Below are 6,000 nucleotides of genomic sequence, written 5' to 3' on the forward strand. Positions count from 1 at the left end.
CTCCTGGCTGACCTCAAGCATTCTAATGATAGAGACACCTTTTTGACCCCAGGCATTCTGAAGTTAGACACACCTGGGAGATCACAGGCTTTCTAATTGGATAGATTTCTGGCTGATTCCAGGCATTCTAATGGTAGAGACAGCTTGGCGACCCCAGGCATTATCATGGCAGTGACTCCTTGCCGACCGCAGGCATTCAAATAATAGAGACACCTGGGTGACCACAGATATTCTAATGGGAGAGAATCCTGGCTGACCACAGTCTTTCTAATTATTAAGAAACCTGTGGGACTCCAGGCATTATTATGATAGAGACACCTAAGCGACCCCGGGCATTCTAATTACAGAGACACCTGGGAGACCTCAGGCATTCTAATGGGAGGTACCCCTGGTTGACCCCAGGCATTTGAAAGATAAAGACCCTTAGGTGACTCCAGAATATCTAATGATAGAGACTCCTGAACAACCCAAGGAAATCTAATGAAAGAGACTCCTTGCTGACCCCAGGCATTTTTATGTTAGAGACAGCTGGTGACCTCAAGCATTTTAATGGGAGAGATTCCTAGCTGACCCCAAGCATTGTAATGATAGAGAAATCTGGGCAACCCCAGGCATTGTAATGGGAAAGACTCCTGGCCAACCTCAGGCATTCTCACGAGAGAGACTCATGGGCGACCCCAGGCATTCTAATGGGAGAGACTCTTGGCTGACTCCAGGCATTGTAATGATAAAGACATCTGGGCAACACCAGGCATTTCAATGGAAAAGACTCCTGGGAGACCTCAGGCATTATAATGATAGAGATACCTGGGTGATTTTAGACATTCTAATGGGAGAGACTCCTGGCCAACCCCAGGCATTCTAATGATAGAGACACCTTGGCGACCCCAGGCATTTTAATGGGAGAGACTCCTGGCCGACCACAGGCATTCTAATGATAGAGACAACTGGGCGATCCCAAGCATTCTAATGAAAGACACTCTAGGCTGACACCTGGCATCATAATGATAAAGAAACCAGGGACATTCCAGGCATACTGACAGAAACTTCCAGATGACCCTAATTTTTCTAATGATAAAGACACGTCGGCGACCTCAGGCATTCCAATATAAAAGACTCCTGGCCGGCCCCAGACATTCTAATGGTAGAGATAACTGGGCAACCCCAGGCATTCTACTGGGAGAGAATCTCAGCCAGCCCCAGATATTCTAATGATAGACACACCTTGGTGACTTCAGGCATTCTAATGGGAGAGACTCCTGGTTAACCCCAGGAATTCTAATAATAGAGACACCAGGACGACCCCAGGCCTTCTAACGAAAGAGACTCCTGCCCAAACCCAGACATTCTAATGATAAAGACACCTGTGGAACCCCAGCCATTCTAATGATAGAGACACCTGGGCAAACCCAGCTATTCTAATGGGAGAGAATCCTTCCCTATTCCGGTATTCTAATGATAGAGACACCTGGGCAGCCAATGGCATTCTAATGGGATAGACTCCTGGACTACCTCAGGCATTTTAATGATAAAGACAGCTGTGCCACACAAGGCATTCTAATGATGGAGACACCTAGGCAACCCCACATATTCTAACTGGAGAGACTCCTGGTGGAATCCAGGCATTCTAATGATAGAAACACTTGGGCCACCCCAGGCATTCTAATGGGAATGTTTCCTGGCTGATCCAAGGAATTGTAATAATAGAGACAACTGGGTGACCCAAGGCATAGTAATGGAAGAGACTCTTGGCTAACTCCAGACATTCTAATAATAGAGACACCTGGAGGAACCCAGGAATTCTAATGGAAGAGACTCCTGGCTGACCCCAGGCATTGTAATAGTAGGGACACCTGGGCAACCCCTTGCATTTTAATGAGAGAATCCCAACCGACCCCAGCCATTCTAATGATAGAGACACATGGGTGACCCCAGGAATTGTAAGGGGAGGACCCCTGGCTGACCCCAGGCATTCTCATGATGGAGACTCTAGGGAGACCCCAGGCACTCTAATAAAAGAGACTCCTGCCCGATCTCAGGCATTCTAATAGGAGAGACCCTAGGCCGGCCACTAGCATTCTAATGATACAGAAACCTGGGCTCTTTCAGGCATTCTGATGATAGAGACACGTGTGCAACATCAGGCATTCTAATGGGAGAGACTTCTGACCAATACCATGCATTCTAATGATAGAGACGACTTGGTACCCCAGGTATTCTAACAAGATGGACTCCTGGCCAACACTAGTCTTTCTAATACCTGGGCAACCCCAGGCAACCCCAGGCATTCTAATGGTTGAGATTCCTGGACAAACCCAGGCATTCTAATGATAGAGACACCTGGTCATCTCAGGCATTCTAATGGAGAGACTTCTGGCCCACCCCAGGCATTGTAATGATAGAGACAACTGGGAGACCCCAGGCATTCTACTGATAGAAACACCAGGGTGACAGCATGCATTCTAATGGGAGAGACTCCAACCAACCCCAGGCATTCTAATTATAGAGACATTTGGGCGACCCCAAGCATTCTAATGGGAGAGACCCCTGGCTGACCCTAGGCATTCTCATGAGAAAGACACCTGGGTGACCTCAGACAATCTAATGGGAGAGACTCCTGGGCGACCTTAGGCATTGTAATAATAGAGACCCCTGGATGACTGCAGGCATTCTAATGGAAGAGACTCCTGGCCGACCCTAGGCATTCTAATAATAGATACAGCTGGACGACTTCAGGCATTCGAATGGGAGAGACTTCTGGCTGACCATAGGCATTATAATGGTAGAGACAAGTGGGCTACTTTAGGCATTTTAATGAGAGGGACCCTTGGCCAACCCCAGGCATTCTAATGATAGAGACACCAACGAGACTCTTGGCATTCTAAAGGGAGAGAATACTGGGCAACCTTAATAATTCTAATGAGACACCTGGGCAACCTCAGGCATTATAATGTGAAAAACTCCAGACAAACCACAGGCATTCTAATAATAGAGACACCTGGGTGACCCCATGCATTCTAATGGGAGAGACTTTCGGCCAACCCCAGGAATTCTAATGATAGAGACAAATGGGTGACCCCAGGCATTCTAATGATAGATACACTTAAGCAGCTCGTGGCATACTAATGGGAGAGACACCTACCTGACCCCAGGCAATCTAATTACAGAGACACCTGGGCAACGCCAGGCATTCTAATGAAAGAAACTTCTGGTTGACCTCATGCATTCTAATGATACAGACAACTGAGCGACCCCAGGCTTTCTAATGGGAGAGATTCCTGGCCAACCCCAGTTATTCTAATGATAGAGAAACCTGGGTGACCCCAGGCATTCTAATGGAAGAGATTTCTGGCCGACCTCAGGCATTCTAATAATAAAGAAAGCTTGGTGACCCCAGGTATTCTAATGATAGAGACAACTGGGTGACACCAGGCACTCTAATAATAAAGACACCTGGGCGACCATAGGCGTTCTAATGATTAAGACAGCTGGGCAACCTCAGGCCTTCTAATGGAGAGACTCCTGGCTGACCCCAGGCATTCTAATTTGAGAGACTGCAGGCAGACCCCAGACATTGTATTGATAGAGAAACCTGGGTGACCACAGGCATTCTAATGATAGAGACCACTGCGTACCCCAGGCATTCTAATGATAAAGATACCTGGTCCACCACAGACATTCTAATGGGAGATGCCCCTGGCCAATCCTAGGCATTGTAATGATAGAGACAACTGGGCAACCCCAGGCATTCTAATGGGGGAGACTCCTGGCCAACCTTAGGCATTCTAACAATAGAGACACGTGAGTGAGCCCAGGCATTCTAATGGAATAGATTTTTGGCTGACCCCACGTATTCTAATGATAGAGACACCTGGGTGACTCCAGGTATTCTAATGGGAGAGACTCCTGCTGACCCAGGCATTCTAATGATAGAGAGACCTGGGCAACCCCGGGCATTCTATTGGGAGAGACCTCAGGCCAACCCCAGGCATTCTAATTAAAGGGACAACTGGGCGACCCCAGGCATTCTAATGATAAAGACACCTGATGGATTTCAGACATTCTAATAGGAGAGACTCCTTGCCGACCCCAGATATTGTAATGACAGATGTCGGGGTGATCAGACTCAACACCAGGTCATGGGGGTGATGAAGTCCGGCAGAGTCAAAGGAATGAGAAAAGACTGTTTGAGAAAGAAAGTGGGTCTGGGGGGCCAATGCTAGTATGGAGGCTGTGAAGGCCCCGAGCTCTGGAAGCCCAGACTATTTATTGGTGATCAAGCAAAGAAATGGGTGATGAGAATGTGGGGGTCAAAACGGCAAGTGCATGATCTACAGCTGTGATGGTTTAGCATTTCCTTTGAAGCATATGGGACATATTCTGCTACTTGAGATAATGTGGAGCATGTTCTTCTAGTTTAAGCTAGAAGCAAGGAGCCAGCAAGTCTAGACTCATTCCAGAGGCCACGAGAGGTTTTATGCTCTGAGCCCTGGACATCATGTCAGACATGCAAGCCCTGCCTCAGCTTTTTTCCCAACACTCAGCTTTTTCCCAACAGAAAGAGACATGTGGGAGACCCCAAGCATTCTAATGGGAGAGACTCCAGGCCAACCCTAGGCATTCTAATAATAGAGACTTTTAGTTTACCCCAGGCATTCTAATGATAGAGACACTGGAATGATTTCAATCATTATAATGGGAGAGACTCGTGGATAATTCCAGTCATTGTAATGACAGAGACACCTGGGTGACTACAGAAATTCTAATGGGAGAGACTCCTGGCTGACCTCAGGCATTGTAATGATAGAGACACCTGGGCGACCCCAGGCATTCTAATGAGAGAGACTCATGGCTGACCCTTGGTATTCTTATGATAGAGACAACTGGGCGACCCCAGGCATTCTAATGGAAGAGACTCCTGGCTGACCACAGGCACTCTAATGATAAAAACACCTGAGCGACCCCAGGCACTATAATAATAGGAACACTTGGGCCACCCCAGGCACTCTAATTGGAGAGACTCATGGCCAACCCCAGGCATTGTAATGATAGAGACAGCTGGGCGACCTCAAGCATTCTAACCAGAGAGACACCTGGCCAACCCCAGACATTCTAATGATAGTAACAACTTCTCGACCCCAGGCATTCTAATGGAGAGATTCCTGGCAGACCCCAGGCATTGTAATGATAGAGACCCCTCTTCAACCCTAGGCATTCTAATGGGAGAGACTCTTGGCTGACCCCAGGCATTCTAATGGTAGAGACACCTGGACAACCCCAGCCATGCTAATGGGAGATACTCGTGGCTGATTCCAGGCATTGTAATGACAGACACCTGGGCAACCACCAGCTTTCTATGGGAGAGACTCCTGGCCAACCCCAGGCATTCTAATGATAGAGATATCTGGGCTACCCCAGGAATTTTAAAGATAGAGACACGTGACCAACCCCAGGTGTTCTTACAGGAAAGACTCCTGGCCGATCTCAGGCATTCTAATGATAAAGACACTTGGCGACCTCCTGCATTCTAAGGACAGAAACGTCTAGCCCACCCCCAGGCATTCTAATGGGAGAAACTCCTGGCCGACCCCAGGCATTCTAATGATAGAGGCTTTTGGCCAACTCCAAACATTCTAATGGTAAAGACAACTGTGTGACCTCAGGCATTCTAAGGATAGAGCCACCTGGCTGACTTCTGGCATTGTAATGGGACTCCTGGCCAACACCAGTCATTCTAATGATAGAGACACATGGGTGACCTCAGGCATTCTAAGGATAGAGAAACCTGGCCGACCACAGGCATTGTAACCAGAGAGAATTTTGGCCAACCTGAGACATTCTAATTATAGAGACTCTTGGGAAACCCCAGGCATTCTAATGATAGAGACACCTGGGCAACCTCAGGCATTCTATAAAGACACCTGGCTGACCCTAGGAATTCTAACAGGAGAGACACCTGGCTGACCCCAGGCATTCTAATCAGAGAGACACCTTGGCGAC

The sequence above is a fragment of the Pan troglodytes genome, chromosome 1 (genome assembly GCF_028858775.2).
Source record: "Pan troglodytes isolate AG18354 chromosome 1, NHGRI_mPanTro3-v2.0_pri, whole genome shotgun sequence".
Taxonomy (NCBI): Eukaryota; Metazoa; Chordata; class Mammalia; order Primates; family Hominidae; genus Pan; species Pan troglodytes.